The 18,686-nt window shown below is 33.3% G+C and overlaps 1 pseudogene; it reads left to right on the top strand.

Annotated features, from left to right (window-relative positions):
• The first annotated feature begins 14,787 nt into the window (after positions 1–14,787).
• On the top strand, positions 14,788–15,977 carry LOC132058225 (nuclear transcription factor Y subunit C-1-like; annotated as a pseudogene).
• The last annotated feature ends 2,709 nt before the right edge of the window (positions 15,978–18,686 follow it).

The raw sequence follows: 18,686 nt of genomic DNA, 5'->3' as shown, positions 1-18,686 counted from the left end.
TTGCTTTCCTTTTCAGTTTCTTTATAGCGGTTATAATGGGCTATGTGGTGCTGTTGTGAAGGTGCACTACAGGGATTTCCAATCCTTTTTTAGCATATAAAGTGTTAATGATTTCTCATTTACTGCCATAATCTAAATGAATTATTTTCTTCTTTATTTTTCTCCTTTTGAACTTCAGTTTCTTAGCTTTTCTTATTTGCTGATTTTTATATTGCTGCATTATGCATGGAGTTAGCCCAAAACTCAACCAACTTCGCATTCAGGCTCATTATTGAATCCAGAGATCATTTACCCAAACATTTTCCATGGAAAACATTTTCCATCATACCAAACACACCCTATATAATAAGTGTGGCTTTCGCTGTCCAGGACATTCTTGGAAATGTCAATTTATTCTACTACTTTTATCCTGTAAAAACATATGTATTTTTATTAGTTCGTGCCTCCCATAAACGTAAGTTCTCTCTCATTCATTTCTCCCTTTGACTTCATTCTCTCTTTAATTCCCCATCGCTTCTCAGTGTTTTCCGGCTATCTGTTTATTTTTTGTATTTATGTAGTGGTTTATCCTAATTCCTAAAATACTTTTTGTTTTTGAATTTATTGTTTTCTTGTTCTGCTTTGTATATAATTTAATTTGTTTTTTGCAAGTCTTTTATGTTTAATGCATTCGACTGTTGCGAATGGGACCTTAGAGGGTAATTTGTTAGTTTTTTTTTTTTTACTCTTTTGGATAACCTCTTGTCCAGTTTCCTACATGCATGTTAGGAAGAATGACTTTAAAGTTAGGATCACTCCATATTATGGAAGAAAATCCATAATATGGTTAATCTTTAAGTCATATTCCTCTAAATTTCTACATTAAAGTTTTTGACGTTTGTATTCCTTGTTTATCGTTATATGTATTATATTTATTACTTGGTATCATTACATTGTCAAAGCTTGAATTCTTTTGTTGTTCAATATTTCTTATTTTTAACTTTATCTGTTATGATTTCAGTTATGTGACTTTATCCGTAATATAATTTTTCTAATGATAACTCAAATGATTTTTCATCTCATATTCAAATAAAATCTTATCCAAATATATCTACACTATAAGAAGAAAATTTCAGAATTTTTTTCTTTTCTACGATTTTATCTATTGTTATTGCATTATACATTACTTAATCCAATCATATTTCTCTCAAAATTGGATTAATAGATAAATTATCACAATCATTAAACAATAATGATAAACACATAAAATCAACCAAAAGATCAAATAATAGCTTGAAATTACGACAAAAATTAAGCACTACCATCACCAATTTCTACTCCTCCATCCTAGTTTCAAACACTACAAAAACAAATTAATGCCTTCTATAATCGGAAGTATTGTGAGATGTTCTAAAATTCAAAAAGCAACTAAGAAAACTAAATGCTCATAATAAAGTTTCTTTTTTCTTTTTTGCTAATATGATATAAAAATAAGTAAGCATTGTGTGCATATTCTTTGTCATATAATATTATTTCTTATATGGTAATTTTTGAATTGCAAATATTCTAAAGTCCATATAAGTAATAATATTATATGAATATTTTTTAAATTATATGACATGATTCTTCATATGGAAATATTTGAAGAGATAATTACACTCAGTATCAATTGGGGTACCAATGCTACCAAATTTAGCCCATATTTGAGTTTCTTGCCCACACTTGAGCCATTTGCTTTTAAACAAAATTACTTGTCAAAAAATGACCCGACCTTCTCTCTCTTCTCTCCCTCTCTCTACCTCCGGTGTTGCCACCCACCACCGCACATCGCCGTCGGCGCCGCCGAAGAAGTCCTTCTCTCTCTCGCTCTCTCTCCTCCCCAAACCCTAGATCTAGCTCGCGACGGTGGCCCTTACACATCGCGGCCGCCGCCATGGAAATCCTTCTCTCTCGCTCTCTTTTCTCCCAAAACCCTAGATCTAGTTCGCGCGGTGGCCAAAATGCCGACGAAACCACGGATCTAGTTCGCCTCTCTCTCCCCCGCCTCCTCTTTCTTCTACGAAACCATAGATCTATTCGCCGACGTTGTGTTTGGTCCGGGTTGTTTGGCCGGAGATGGAGCGATGTGGCGGCGTGGCGTTGTGGTTGTTGTATATGGATGTATAATATTGTATATGGGCGTACAATATTGTATATGGGTGTATAATATTGTATAATACTATGGGTGTATAATATTGTATAACATTGTATAGGATTGTATATGGGTGTATATAGATATATGTTATAATATTGTATATGGGTGTATATGGATATATGTTATAATATTGTATATGGGTGTATATGGATATATGTTATAATATTGTATATGGGTGTATATACGTGTATATGTATATAAGTGTGGGTTAAAGCTTTGCAATGTAAGTTTTGGGCTATTTTTTTGCAATGTAAGTTTTGGGCTATTTTTTTGCAATATAAGTGAGCAAATTGTATATTTATGAAATTTCCCCATATTTGAATTACAATTAATAATTTCTTTTTAAAATTAACACAAATAGAATTTGTTTTCAAGTGGCGTGTTCATATTACGCCACTTAGCTTAATATCAAGCTAGACTATCCTCTTTTTAATATATTATTGATTATAGATAATTGCTTGCGAGGAGAACAATTTGTACAAATTAATGAGGAACATGAAAGAAAAAAGAACCTAATGCTTTATTAATTGCCATCTTAGTATAGTAAGTATTCGCTAAGTTGCAGGTGTTTCATTATTGCTTTAGTTATTGCTTAATTCATGAATCTAAGTTTGTACACCGTTAAAGTAAATAAAATTTCACGCTGTTGGGTCATTAAAATGATATTCGCATGCAACTTGTAAGCCTCTTTAATATGTGCAATTTGATTCTTGAAAATAAGTTATTCTACCTATACAACCAGTGAAAATAATCGATGGTGTGAGAATTTATTTACATTAATAGTGTTACTCAAACTCTTCTTAATAACGGACTTAGGATGCGAAAATTACGATGAGAATTAGTTGGCATATAGTAGAACTTACAGAAGAAAAGTAGCATCATAAAAAACAAATTAAAATTAGTCGACACCCCAAGTCGTGACAGAATATAACCGTTGTATGCACCGGAAGATAGATTAATTCCACTTGAAAAGACTTTTTACATCTTTTTTCAGTTGTGTATTAAGTGAGGCAGGAAAATTAGCAATTGGCCGATTAAAAACCTAATTGCTTGCGAACAAACAAAACTCGACTAATCAACATATATAATTCCATGGATAGAGAACTTGACATAATTAAAAGAATTGGCTAGTCATTTCTGCATGCAGACTCATCTTCAAATTGACGAGATTTTTCCTTGGACTTTTTTGGGAAATTAGATGAGATCGCTGAACGTGCATGGAAAAATAAATAGGTTTAAAGTTTTGTGCATTATTGGTATAAAAATATTTTTGCATAGAAAGTAGGAACGACCAAATTGTTATGGAATGGAAAAAACGAAAGAGAAAATCGAAGAAAGAAAGAATGAAAACTCTTTGTATTGATTCTTGCATTGTTTCTACCATTGAGAATAAGAGACTACATCACTATTTATAGAAAACTAAGACAAATAAAATAAAAGAAAATATGCTATTTTTCTAATAGATACTAAACTAAAAGGAAACTAAATATTATGTAATTAATGTAAATCCTACACTTAGAAGGAAAATAAATATTCTAGAATATTCCTACACTAAAAGTAAAGTAAATATTCTATCATTAATTTCAGTCATAACATAGAAGGAACGTAAATTTTAACATTCCCCCTCAAACTCAATATTGGTGTATCAATATATATCCCAGTTTGAACAAAATAAATATTCTAGATTCTTCTTCTTGAATTGTTTTCCTAACTAAAAGTAAAGTAAATATTCTAAATTTGTACACTAAGCAAAGAGATATTGATATTTGTCAAATAAGGTTAAAAATAGTATGGATTGAAAATTGGTTAAAAATAGTCCCGCGTTAAAATAAAAGCAAGGGTTAAAAATTGGTTTAAAATAGCCATGCGTTAGAAATAAAAGCATGATTTAAAATTGAATTGAAAATAGGTATGGATTAAAAGTGTTTGAAAGTCGTCTTAAAAGCATGGGTTAAAATTGAATTGAAAATAGGTATGGATTAAAAGTGTTTGAAAGTCTTTCTTCTTCTTTAATGAAACTACAAATCCATTGAGATCAATGAGCCTGGCGCTGATACCATTGATTTACTTGTTGGGATCGAAATAATTAGAGCGTCATGCGGAAGCTAATAATTTGCAAACCTTGAACGACGATAAATCGGACAATAAAGAAAATATACTAAAAAGCATAATATTGTAATATGGTTTGGTCAAGTGACCTTCATATTAAAACCCTAATTTAAAGAAAGCATTAAGAACTATAGAGAGAATAATCTCCCCATAAACAAGACTCTTTAGTGACTACATTGTGGATGCTATTGTATTATGTTGTATGAGAGGGATTCTTCAATTTATAGAGGTCCAAAATCTTTTTCTCCAAGAAAAGGACTAGCCAAATATGGAAGAGAATTATATTTTCCTTTAAGGAAAAGTAAAGCAATTATGATTATAGTTTGACTTTCCTGCACGAGAAACATAAAACTTAAATATGGTAAGAAAATTAGGGCAAAACCCTAACACAAATAGTATAGAGAGAATTAAAAGTTACGATAGTTTAGGATGAGTATTTTGAATATTACAAATGATATTATGGATAAAATCAAAAAAAGTTTAATCAAATAAAAATGCTTATAATTTAGAAGAAATAGAATGAGATGTATAAGGTCCCATCGAGAATTGAAACTAGGTTGCTAGATTCAAAGCTCGGAGCGCTAACCACTACAACATTAAACTAGTTGACGTTGAGAAGGTAGCAGGTAAGTTATAGAATGAATAGATGTGTGCGCAAGCTTTCCAAACACAACCCTCCAAAGTATATCAGTTAAATCAAAGAGGTTTTGCACATCTGTTTGTTTGCAAAGTAACTTGGTGGAGAAAACTAGGTACATGAAAAACTACAATCAGTTCAGCTATCTATGTTCTTTTCTGTAAGATAAAACAAAGTCGAAATATAAAACTTGATCGCAAATTTAATTGTTCTCGAAGAAAACAACAAACATGAAACAAAAGTTTGAATATTATTTTAGCATTATCTATTTATACTACAAATATTTTTATTTTATGAATTTGTTCTCTAAACAAACTTAAGACAAAATAACTCGTTTAAAACTTGCCTACAAATAGAACTTGACGAAAATAACAAGAAAGATATTAATTTCTTCAAATGATCTGTTAATTTTACTCATTGGATTATATTTGCAAATAAATGTGATATTTTTGTTGCCTTTCTTTTATCTTCGATCTCTTTATTTTAAGGATTAAAGGAACTAAACATGAAGACAAAAATCAAGAGAGATTTTACATGAAGCAATTGTTCAATCAATTATAATAATAAAATATCTAAACTAATCCTTTCCTATTATTTTATAAGATAAACGCTATTTCTACCCTTTCTGATCGATTAATTTATTCCGAGTGTCTCAAAGTGCAAAGATTAAGTGTGTGTGTCTTGTTTGGAGGAGAAAGAAAATCTATTTTTTCATGTTTGGTTGGTCAAGAATTTTTGAGAAGTATTTTATTTAGGAAAACACATTCCTTAAAAATAGAATTAAAATATATTTCCTAATGGGAGTAGAAAAAATAAATTTCATAAGTGACGTCTCATTGTCTCCACGCCCTCCCCCCCCCCCCCCCCCCCCAAAAAAACCACCCGGCAACCCTCACTCTTGGTCACCCTTTGCCAGGGGTGGCTCAATAAGATCGAAGTCTAAAGCCAACTTTAACGGGAGGCCTTATTTTTTTCTACTCAATATTTTTTAAAAGAAAAATTAACCTATAAGTCTATTGTAGGTAAAAATTAGGCCTCATCCTCCCTTAACTAGAGGTCTTGGGTTTGAGCCTCGAACAAAAAAAATCTTACTAGGGAGTGCTTCTCTTTAATAGGCCCTTGCGTGTCTCGAAATCAAATTAACCGGAAAATTCAATACAAGTATCAAACACCGGATAAAAAAAAAAAATGGGGCCCCCAAAATTTTGGGGCCTAAAGCCCCCCGCTTTAGTTGCTTGGCCCTCTGGCCGGCCCTGCCCTCCACCCCTACCCCCAACCTCTGTGTTGTAATATTTTTCTAAATTACATATATAAATACTGTTGAAACAATAATTATTTGCCTACTTACCAAATACCAAAAAAGAAGTAAGAAACACTATTATATTTTTAAGAAAAAAAATGTATTTTTCTTCGCAGCAAACGCACCTAATTGTGTATGTCTTTGAGATAGATGCTTTTTTTTTTTTTTTGGTTTCTCATCCAGTGTCCGATACCCGCATTGGAGCCCGGCTAATACGGATTAAATCTTAGGCAATGATCCCATTGAGGGGCAAAGCATCCCTAACAAGGGTGACTCCGTACCCAAGGGGAGATAGATGCTGTGGACATTCTCTTGGGTGAAATACCACAAAAAGATAATTTTAATTTGTTTGAAATTAATTTTTTTGAAATACAATAGTTAAGAACCACATTAGCTGCCTAATTGAAACGGATATTGGATATTGTAAGTGCTTAATAAGAATAACCTAAAATCATGCTAATTTTAAATGTCTCTGTTACTCCGTATGTTTAGCCAAAATATAAACATGTATTTTCTCTCTTATAATTTTGCAAGCTAAATATTGTGACATAATGCTTGTTAATATTCAACTTAAATAAACTAATCTATATCATCATTACTCTCACAAGAGATGTATCAACTTCGTGATATTCCTTTTATATCTTTTTATTTTTTTTTGTGAGTAACTTTGGTATTTTATTGGGTCATTTAGGTTCAAGACTCTAACCACAATACGATGAAATTAGTTGATATTGAGAAGGTAGCACGTAAGTTATAGAGAATAGATGTGCAAGCTTCCCAAACACAACACTACAAAGTATATAATTTAAATTAAAGAGGTTTTGCAGATTTGTTTGTTTGCAAAGTAACTTGGTGGATAAAACGAGGTAAATGAAAAAAGACAACCAGTTCAGCTATCTATGTTCTCTTCTATAAGATAAAACAAGGTCAAAATATAAAACTTGACCGTAAATTTAATTGTTCTCGAAGAAGTCAACATGAAACAAACATTTCAATATTACTTTAAGCATTATCTATTATTCAAGTACTACAAATATTTTTATTTTATGAATTTATTCTCTAAACAAATCTAAGACAAAATAGCCAGTATAAAACTTGCCTACAAATAGAACTTGACGGAAATAACAAGAAAAATATTATTTTCTTCAAATGATATGTCAATTTTACTAATTGGATTATGTTTGCAAATAAATGCGATAGGAAAACATGTTACATGAGAAAGACTAAATTTTTTGTTGTCTTTTTCGTTTTTGTTTTTTAAATCTTCGATCCCTTCATTCTACAAGTCACTTGGTAGAAGGTGTAAGATGGGATAAGGTGGGATAAGAATTTGGGATTAAATTTATCCTCATGTTTGGTATGGGATACAAATTAATCCCAAAGATAAAATTATAACAATATTTGGAATTAAATTATTTCATTTCCCAATTGGGACAACTAATACCAAGATTAGTTATCCTTGGTATAATACTATAAAATGACCATCTTACCCCTGAATCCCTTTCATTGATTAAATTGTGTGCAAGTTTTTGCTGATTTTAATTTTGGTTTTAGCACAAATTTTGCTTCTGATTTTTGTTTAGTTTATACAAAGCTTTTAGCTAAAGTTTCTGCACATTTTTTGCTACAATTTATGCACAGTTTCTACATTTTTTTGTTCCAATTTCACCTTCCGTTCTTTTTTTTATTCCACAATTTCTGCAATTTATGATTCAAGTATATCTAAGTCATTGAAATATCAAGGTTAAAAAATAAAAACTTTATCCAATTTTATCGAACTTCAAACCAAACACATTTTTTGAAAATTAACCATGGTAAGGGTTTAACCTCCACTAATCTCCCTACCTCCAACTATAAAAGATCAAAATAAATGAGGCCAGGCCAAATCTATTTTTTTGCACATTTTACGCACTTTTTTATTTCGGGTTTCCCGCATACGAGCTTTACGAAAAAAAAAAATTGCATGAAGCTGCAATTTATGCTTCAATTATATCTAAGTCATTGAAATATCAAGGTTAAAGTTGGAAACAAAAACTCTATCCAATTTTAGCGCACTTCAAAACAAACACATTTTTTGAATTATACCTAGTATATCCCATTTTTAATACAATGAACCAAACAAAGAACTAGTTCTAAATAATCCAAAGATTATTTAGTCCCAAGATTATTATCTCGAGACTATAATCTCGGGATAATTTTGTCCCCCTACCAAACGATCCCTTAAGAATTAAATGCTCAATAGGAATAAGGGAAAATACATAACCCCCCCCCCCCCCCCCCCCAAATGTATAGCGATTAATTATGACGCACCCAACCTGCGGTGCGACCTATTACCTCCCCCCCCCGTCTTAATTTTTCGGATTTTAGTACCATTTTTTTTGACGACGCGTGGCCAAAAAAAAAAAAAATTGAAGCCTGGATTACCTGATGGAGAGTGTTTGCTCTACACTCTCCATTCACATTGGTGCTAACGCCACGTCATTTGACACTTTTCCTTTTTTTTCATTTGATTTTTCTTTTATTAATTATAGTTACACTAATTAACCATTAAACCATCAATTTTGTCTTCTTCATCACTAAACTCTTCTTCTTCATCACTAAACCCTTCTTCTTCTTCTTCTTCTTTATTTCAAGAAATCCATCAACCCATTTTCTTCCTCCATTAGCACACACACATTCAACCCATTTTCTTCCTCCATTAACACACACACACATTCAACCCATTTTCTTCCTCCATTAACAACACACATTCAACCAATTTTCTTCAACCCATTTTCTTCCTCCATTAACACACACACATTCGACCCATTTTCTTCCTTCATTAACACACACATTCAATTTAATCATCAATCATAAAGAGCTTATTTTCAAGAAACATTCAACCCAATTTCTTCAACCCATTTTCTTCCTCCATTAACACACACACATTCAACCGATTTTCTTCCTCCATTAACACACACATTCTTTTGAAGGGAAATAAAACACCAAAATATCTCCTCCAATAAGAAATGGCATTATGTTTTAATGGGTCGGACCCATTTTCATATTGGTGCTATTGCGCTGTTTGTTGCTACGGTGTTCTTTTGCTTGTTGCGAGGTGTTATTCTTTGTTGTCGCGGCGACGAGTGTGTGGCGGTCGTTGAGAGAAAGATGAAGAAAGAGAAAAGGAGAAAGAAAAAGAAAGAGAAAAATAAATTGCATTTAACAATTGAAATGTGGAAGAAAGGGAGGGTGGGGGGGGTGGGTGAGAGGATAAAATATAAATAAATTTTTAAAAATTAATTTTTATTAAAATATAAAAAATATTTTCTTGCTTTCACTAGCCATAATTTTTTTTTTTGCCACGTCGGTCGAAAATGGTGCTAAAATGCCGAAAAATTAAGGCGGAGGGGGGGGGTGATGGGTCGCCCGCAAAGGTTGGGTGCGTATTATAATTAATCTCACGTTGGGGGTTTTTTTTATGTATTTTCCCTAGGAATAACCCTAAGTTTAGATGTCTAAATAAAAACATGCTAATTTTAAATGTCTCGTTACTCCGTATGTATTTAGCCAAAATATAAAAACATGTATATTCACTCTTATAATTTTGTAAGCTAAATATTGTGACATAATGCTTGTTAATATTCAACTTAAATTAATCTATATCATCATTACTCTTGTATAATCTTGTGATATTTTTATATCTTTTGGTACTATTTGAATTTGATGGTGGGCCCTTTACCATATGGCATGGCGTAAGGCCTCTTCCATCATAAACAATGAAGGCAAAGAGGATAACCCATTCCCTCTTAGAAAGATTTTCATTTAATTAAAGGTCAAACCCATCTATATACGTGTGGTTAGCGCAATCTTTCACTTTAGACACCTTAACTAACCTTCAGTCTATTAAGACTCGATTACATCAAATTTGTTAGATTAGACACTTTTCTTGGCGTGGCGTATTGAGTGTGGCACACTCACTACTGGCGCTTGAAAGGCTTTTTTTGAGCCAATTTTTTTTTCATCTTCTTCTTCATACTTTCTCTTTGCCTGCTTCCTCCACCGTCCACCACCATTGTGCCACCCCAATGCCACCACCATCTCTATTTATAAGAACAAGTAACGATTAATATTGGGACTGTTATAATAATTAAAATATAGAGTATGAGAAAAAAACTATTTGAAGCCAAAAAAATGAATGAAAAAAATAATAATTCTAAACTCCCCCAACCTGTTAACCCTCTCTGTCCCTTCCTTACCCATCAGAACCCCATAGTCGTCCCTTCCCCTAAACCCAAACTTTTCTTTCTCTTTTAGTTTGATCTTCATTAATTAGAAAACATATCGTCTAAGCTTGGTGTTTACAGAGACGTAGCATTACTATGGTGAGAGACGACTGAATCAGTTTTGTTAATAGCGGCGAGCTATTTCTCTAATCGAAACTTCAAACGGGTCCTCTAATGAAAAATATGACTTATAACGAGAATGGGAAGATGGTAGCTATAGTGAGATGAGCGTGTTAATTTGGGCCGGGGGGGGGGGGGGGGGGGGAGGCTCACGATAGGACTCGTCGCCGTCCGGCAGCCGCACGTTACCAACGCAAGAGACGAGAGAGTATGTTTAGAGCATAGGGTTTTTTTATTTTTATTTTTTGTTGAAAAATAGTTTTGTTTTCTTTTTCCTTTTTATTTATTTTTAAATTATTATTTTGCACTCAAAAGCCACGTGTCCTCTTTTAATTAGTCATCATGCCACGTCACCCGCAAGTGTATTACACACCCTTTGTAATTTTAGCTGATTGTCAAAAAAATGTCTAATTGGAACAAGTTCGTTATAGTTTGAATGTGCTCGTTTAGTTGAGGGTATGTAAGGTTCAATAAGTAAGTTTAGTTAAGGTATCTAAGTGAAAGATTAAACAACAAAGGTCACGATGGATTTCTTTTAGTTAAATAGTAACGTTTATGGGGCCCTTATTGCCCTTTTCGCTCATTTGCCTACCACAGTTGTACCTCAAGCATCAACACCTATTCCTTCAATTTAAAGAATCCAGGTTTAGAAAATCTTTAATTAATTTTTTTCTTGACATACTATGTAAACATGCCCTCAAACTGTGCCAATGGCAAGTAAGAGAAACATCAAAAATGTTGGGCCCTTGGACATCCTTCTTCAACCCACTTACTGTAAGGGTAGATTATTTAAGCCCATTTAAACCGATTATAAGCCCAACCCAAGTTAATTAGCCGTCCCGAGGCTCGACCCAGGCAAGCGAGGCTTATACGCAGACCAAAAATCTATTTAGATTAAATTAAAAATTTAAGAGAATGTTGTGAAAAAAGAAGCAAAAAATAGGAAAAGTAATTACAAATAAGTTTTAATATTTACACAATACTTTACTCAAGCGTTAAATCCTAATCACTAAGCATAGAAGTTGTATTCATGATTGCAAATTTAATTTTAACTTAAAATTTAAAAGAAAATCAAAAAAGAAGTAAAAAGTAGGAATAGTGATTATCGAATTAGTCTTAGTATCATACAATACTTCTCTCAGTTAGCGTTAAATCCCTATTACTAAATTCTTAATCACCAAATGTACCCTAATACTAAAATTTCTAATCACCACGTATAAAAATTGCATCCATCATGAACTTGTCAAATTTGTTACTCAAATTAGTAGCCGAGCTTTATCAAATTCAAAGTGGTAATATTATTAAGCGAATTTAAATACTATTGATTAGTTGCTGAAACATGGTTATTTGATAATTATAAACTAATTAGATTTTCATATGGGCAGACGAAGATGGAGATGTTAATTAAGACAATTTTATCACAAATGAATTCAAATGTGCTTATTAATGTATAGGTGTTGAATATGTTGTAAGTTGTCGTAATTATGTACTTCCACATAATCATATATTAGAAATGTTAACAAATTGGTATATACTTAAATGTTAGAATTTAAATTGAAAAAAAAACCTTATAAAAATATTGAAAAAAAATGAAGAGGTAGCATGGCCCGCTAATTTGGAATTAAATTTTAAAGGTTGGAGCTACCCATTTTAAGGCCCATTCAAATGAGAATGAAGAGACTCGCCCTGACAATCAAATTCCTTGGCCCACGAGGCTTGGGTTAGGTTGGGCTGGGCTGGCCCGTTCTGATAGCTCTACTGGCAAGTGTGCCCTCAAACTTTAGGTGTACACAAGTAAGCACCTCAACTTGTCTCCACTTTGTCAAGTAAACACTTCAACTTACAAAATGATCATCTAGACACCTTTAAAATTTATGTGTCCCGTCAGTGATACGTCAACATTTGTGTTTACGTGTTTCATTTTATATAAATTAAGGTGCCTACTCATGCACGCCCAAAGTTAGAGGGAATACTTGTCACCTGAAGCCAAATTTAAGGGCTTATTTATATATTATGTCTTTTTTTTCTTTGTATTTATAAGAGCACAACTTCATAGGTCTTCACCATTTATGTGTCTCTATTAGTAAAATAGGAAAAATAATATCATCCAAAACGCCATGGAAAACAACCCTCAAGAGTTTGGTGTGTACCCATCGCAAACCCACCACATCCTTGAGAAACATAAACAATAGGTAGAGATGTTCTGGAACTACCATTGACAAGAAATCAAGAATGCTAACAATTTCAAAGACCAACAACTTCCCCTAGCCCGCATCAAGATGATCATGAAAGCTGACGGGGATGTTCACATGATCTCCGGTGAAGCACCCATTTTGTTTGCAAAGGCATGTGGGCTCTTCATTCTTGAACTCACCATTCGCTCATGTCTTCACGCCGAGTTAGACAAGCGAAGGACTCTTCATAAGAACGACCTCAAAGCGGTAATCACTCACGATGACTAATACTAGGATTAGTTATTCTTGGGATAATACTATAAAATGATCATCTTACCCTGAATCCTTTTTATTGATTAAATTGTGTGTATGTTTTTGCTGGTTTTAATTTTAGTTTCAGCGCATATTTAGCTTCTGAACTTTGTTTAGTTTCTACAAAGATTTTAGCTACAATTTCTGCACTTTTTTGCTGCAATTTATGCACTTTATTAGTTCAGTTTCCTGCACAGTTTATGTAATTTTTTGCACACTTTCTGCACTTTTTTGTTCCAGTTTCCTGCATAGTTTCTGCAAAAAAAAAAATTGCATAGTTTTTGCAATTTATGATTCAACTGTATCTAATTCTTTGAAATATCAAGGTTAAAATTGGAAACAAAAAATTTATCCAGTTTTATCGAACTTCAAACCAAAAATTTATACTTAGACCTTTTTCCATAGTGTAAGGGCATTTTTGGTCAATTTCCGAAATTAGATTTAGAAAATCTGTAATTAGTTTTCTTTTAATCTAGAGAAAAGACATCATTTAACCCCTGAACTTGGTACGAAAACTCACTTTAGCAACTAAACTTAAGTTGTATTTATATACCCCCCTTAACAACTTTCATCTTAATTAAATACAACCCCAAATGCTGACGTGGCAAAAATAAAAAAAAATAAAAAAATTAAGAGAGTAAACAACACAAAAAGTGGACCCGCTGATATATATATATATATATTATTATACAATTAAACAATAAAATAAAAATAATATACAGTTAAAACATAAAATAAAAATAAAAAATAAAGATGGGCCCCGGAACCCCACCCCCCACCCCCCCCCTCTCTCCTTCTTCCCCAAAAATTTTAAATTTTCTCTTTCTTTACTAACTTTTAATTAATCAACAAATTAAACAACAACAACTAATTAGCTAATAGGCAAATTAAACAACAATAACAACATCACTATCTCATCCTTCTTCTTCTTCTCCCATCCTCTAATCGCCATAATTTTTCATCTTCATTTTTTTCTTTTTCTCGATTTTTTCCTTTCTTTTTCTAGCAATCCTAGGGTTCAAATGATTTGGTTTTTAAATGGGTCAAAGATTTTTGCTGAGTATACCATCAACATGAACAAAGAATTGAGAGAATTTTGAACTTTTGTGTCAAAATTGTTGTTCCGTGAAGCCGATAAAACGGTCTCTTTTCCGATAAAGATTTTCGAGTCATGTTGATATTTTGCTAATTTTGGTGAAATTCGGATTGGTATCAATAAAAAATTGAAGATGGTATTTTTTGTTGATGATAATGGAGGTTTGAATGACAAGGATAAGGAGGAAGATGAAGATGACAAAAATGGAATTTTTCAATTTAAGGAGGCGGTGGTTATGGTGTGTGTGGTGAGGATGAGGAGAAGGAAGAAGAAAGAGAAAATATAATAAAAGAAAAAGAAAAAATAATAATAATGATTTTTTTTTCTTTGTCCTTGGCGGCGGCGAAGCATAGTGGTTGTTACAAGTAGGGTGAGGATTAGAGAAAGAAGAAGAGAGAGAGAAAAAATAATAAAAGAAAAATAAAAAATGAAGTGTTGGTAAATTTTGACATGGCAATGACGTCATTTGAATACATACACATCGTTGTGAGAGTGGTATTTTTTTTTAGGGTGGAAAATAATAAATGAAAGTTGTTAAGATATAAATACAACTTAAGTTTAGTTCTTGCAATTAGTTCGAATCTATGTATATATAGAGCACAGCTACACAAGTGTTCTTCCATTTCTCTGTCTCTGTTAAAATAGGAAACATTGCCCGTGAAACCACCTCGACGAAAACGTCATGGAAAACAACACACAACAATCTGCGGCGAATGCAGCAGCGGCTCAATCAGGCGGGTACCCACTGCAACCCCACCACCTCCTTGAGATACAGAAACAATAGGTAAAGATGTTTTGGAACTTTCAGCATCAAGAAATCGAGAATCTTAACGATTTCAAAGACCACCATCTTCCCCTAGCCCGCATCAAGAGGATCATGAAAGCTGACGGAAACGTCCAGATGATCTCAGCGCTGAAGCACCCATTGTGTTTGCGAAAACATGTAAGCTCTTCATTCTGAAATGCACCATTTGCTCCTGGCTTCACGCCGATTTAGACAAGCGAAGGACTGTTCATACGAGCGACCTCGAAGCGGAAATTACTCTTGATAACATTTTTGACTTCCTTGTTGATGTTATTCCTATTGATGAGAACAAGGAAGGGGCTGCTGGTAATGTGGGATCCACAGCAAGTGGTGGGCCCTACTATTACTGTCCAATGGATAAGCCTAATCCCTCAATGTACCTCCAGCCTCCGCCATCACTGTCGCAAGCGTGGTTGTCCGTCAGGCAGCCTGTTGATGATGCTAGTGGACAAGGTAACCCTGATGATCAGAGGTAAATTTTTGTCATTTCCTTCAGATAAAATAAATTTGTCAAGTGTAATTGCTTTCTTCCATTTTCCTTAAAGGAACTAGACAACTGAATTTCAGAGCAAATTGTTAGGGATAAAATTGAGAGGAGGTCTCATACTGCTTATGTTTCACTCATTAGCAACCTTTTAGCGTGAACTGCTGGTAATATTCAAATGGGGACTACTCTGTTTTTGGGTTGTATGTGCAGAGCTGCTGGCCCGATTTTCACCTCTGTTTTGGATTAAATAGCTGCCTAAGGAGTTCCGTGTAGCGTCGTCTTTTCAAGGCATATTGTGCCGGCAAGGCTGATCTATACTAACAAAAAAAATTCTAGGCACTCTGTCTAGTGTTACAAGTTCGTCAACAAATTGTGTACTAATTTATAGTTGGTTTAGGTTACTCATTGAAAGACCGCAAGGTCTTTGATACTTGAATTATGAAAGTGTACTTGTACTTAATTATGTAACAAAATTGTGACTAAGGTTGGCTATTTTGTCCATTTGTTTTGAATTTTTATGTAGTTTTTTATTATTTTATTTGAGTTTTAGCGGAACGTTAAGCAAAGAACACAATTAAGCAAACATTGTGAGCAAAAAATATAGTTCTATTTCCATGTTAATAAACAGTCATTAAATTAATGAAATTGCATAATAATGCAGAAAAATCCAAAAACAGCAACTAAATTGAACTAGAATGCCCTGTTTTCAGCAGTTTTTGTGCAAAAAATAGCTTTAAACTACAAAAGAAAAAGCAGTTGTACCAAACATCACCAAATTGCAACACTAAGACACCAAATATAGCAAAAATCGGCATCAAATCAAGAAACCAGCATCTAAACTGCAAAAAGCAGCAACTAGAATACGCAGACACCACAAAAAACTGCACAAAAAATCGGCACCAAGCTGCAACGCTGGGCAGCAACATCAGACCACCAAAAACTAGCACCAAGCTGCACAAAAACTGCACCAAACTGCACAAAGTTGCACAAAAAACTGCACCAAGAACAACACCGAACTGCACCAAAAACGTCACCAAGCTGCACCAAACTGTACAAAAACCAGCACCAAACAACACCAAAAAATCGGCACAAAAAAGTAGCACCAAACCACCAAAAAGTAGGGTCAGACCAAACCTGAAAATATTACTTTAAATTCAGGAAAACTAGGCCTTTTTCCTAATTTTTTGACCTTTTTCTAGAAAATGGCATTTACCAGTTAAAACTGCAGATTCTCTAGGGTTTGTCGAAATGTTGAATGATCAACACTCTTTATTTTATACATAGTAGCGAAAGAAAGAATTTTTTTTTTTTTGGTGGAAATTCAACAGCGACTAATCCTTTTGTAGGTATACTTATTCAAATGCTTCTGTGTAGTTTTCATGCTTGGCTACATTCAAATTGTTGTAACTGTTTTCTTCATTTGCTTTTGTGAGGAAGATGATTTCTGCATTGGTTTATATATACATGTTATATATGTATGTGTGTGTGTTTTGTGTGCACGTGTGTATGTGTGTGTATATATATATATGTCTGACTTTGGAATCAAAGGGATTTAGTTATCTTGCTGAATTCATGTCCGCTTAAAGAGTGAGAGATAAAGAATGAATCGATTTAAATGATATATACAAAGTCTATAAATGATAACTATAGAATAACAGAAAAACAATTTAAAAGGACCTAACACTCTGATTGGAACATTGTTACCCATCATATTTTTACCAAGAAAACAATGTTTGTTTTGATTGTTAGTTAAAATGTATTGTATCGTATTGTTAGATTTTGTCGTTACGTAACAGTGAAAAGCCCCATTTTATGTAACACTCGATTTGATGTTATCTCATTGTTACCTAATTTCTTTTTCCAATTATGTCCTTACTTAATATTTCATAATCCTATTTTGCCCTTTACCTTATATTATTTAATTCCACCCAAATATCCTATACCCTACTGTAGACAATAAAATTCGCGTCGAGAAAATAATAATCAAGACAGGAAAATATTGCAACAATCGTTGTATTTGATTTCGAGAATATGAGTGTTACAATCTCTATGAATCCTCTGATTCGCCTTTTCAACAATAAATTCAAAGGCGTTTGAGCTTGATCTTGAACTGATGGATTTGATCTTGACTTGTACTTGAATTCAAGGGCTTTTGAGCTTATTCTTGAATCTGGTGGTGTTGATCTTGAACTTGTACTTGGATTCAAGGCTTGAAGCTTGATCTTGAATCTTCATCTGGATCTTTAGAACTTCTAGAGAAACACTTGAATGTTTGAATGCTTTTAGCTTGTAGGAAAATCTGCGGCGTTTGATCCACGAGCTCTCCCTGGCTTCTTGTTAGAATTTCTGTCCTCTTTTCTGAATAATGAGACCCCTATTTATAGTTGTAGGATGGAGGAGTTGTGATAAGGACAGACTTCTTTCGACCAATCAGATTTAACCTGACATGTCGATATTTGATTGGCCGGAACATGTCACTTGTACACGTGACGCATCTCCATTAGCCTTTGGTTTGACTAGGCATGCTGCATCATTCTGACACGTGGCATGACCTTATTGGCTCTTTCATTTGACTTGTCACGCCACGTCATTTGACACGTGGCACCAAATTGGGCCTCTTGGATAAGATGACATCTTTGGGCTTGGCAAAGTGGGCTCATCATTTGTAGCCCAAACTAATGGACTAGCCCAATAAAATCAAACTATCAATTAAATCCATATTTTTTTTGGACTTGAATAATTAATTCAAAATGATATTAATCCACAATATTTATTTGGACTAATATCATGAATTTATTATGATCCAAAATTCTTGTACAATTAAATTTAATAAAATTTCTGTCTCCACAAATGCCTCCTACTTCAAGACTTGTCGGAGCATAAACTTATTAGATTTCTCGGAGACTAATTTTGAAGTACCTGTAGAGTATTTAAAGTTTTGAATACCCTGATGCTTGAAACACTTATCTCATTCAATTGCTAAGCATTTTCATGTGCTCTTTTTTTTTTTTTGGTATAGCTGTTGCTGCCTCATTCTAACCACGTAAGTCTTTAAATAACACTTTAATTTGGCACTTGCTTTTATATTATGCCATGCATATTTCACATGGGTAATATCCTTAACATTTTTTTTTGTCCTTCTAATTCCAACGGGATATGAATAGGATTAGAAATCCCTTTTTGAATCAAATGACGTCTTCATATATAG

This window comes from Lycium ferocissimum, chromosome 5, assembly GCF_029784015.1.
Source record: "Lycium ferocissimum isolate CSIRO_LF1 chromosome 5, AGI_CSIRO_Lferr_CH_V1, whole genome shotgun sequence".
Classification (NCBI taxonomy): Eukaryota; Viridiplantae; Streptophyta; class Magnoliopsida; order Solanales; family Solanaceae; genus Lycium; species Lycium ferocissimum.
The sequence above is the reverse complement of the archived record's forward strand: the minus strand, read 5'-3'. Positions and strand labels throughout refer to the sequence as shown.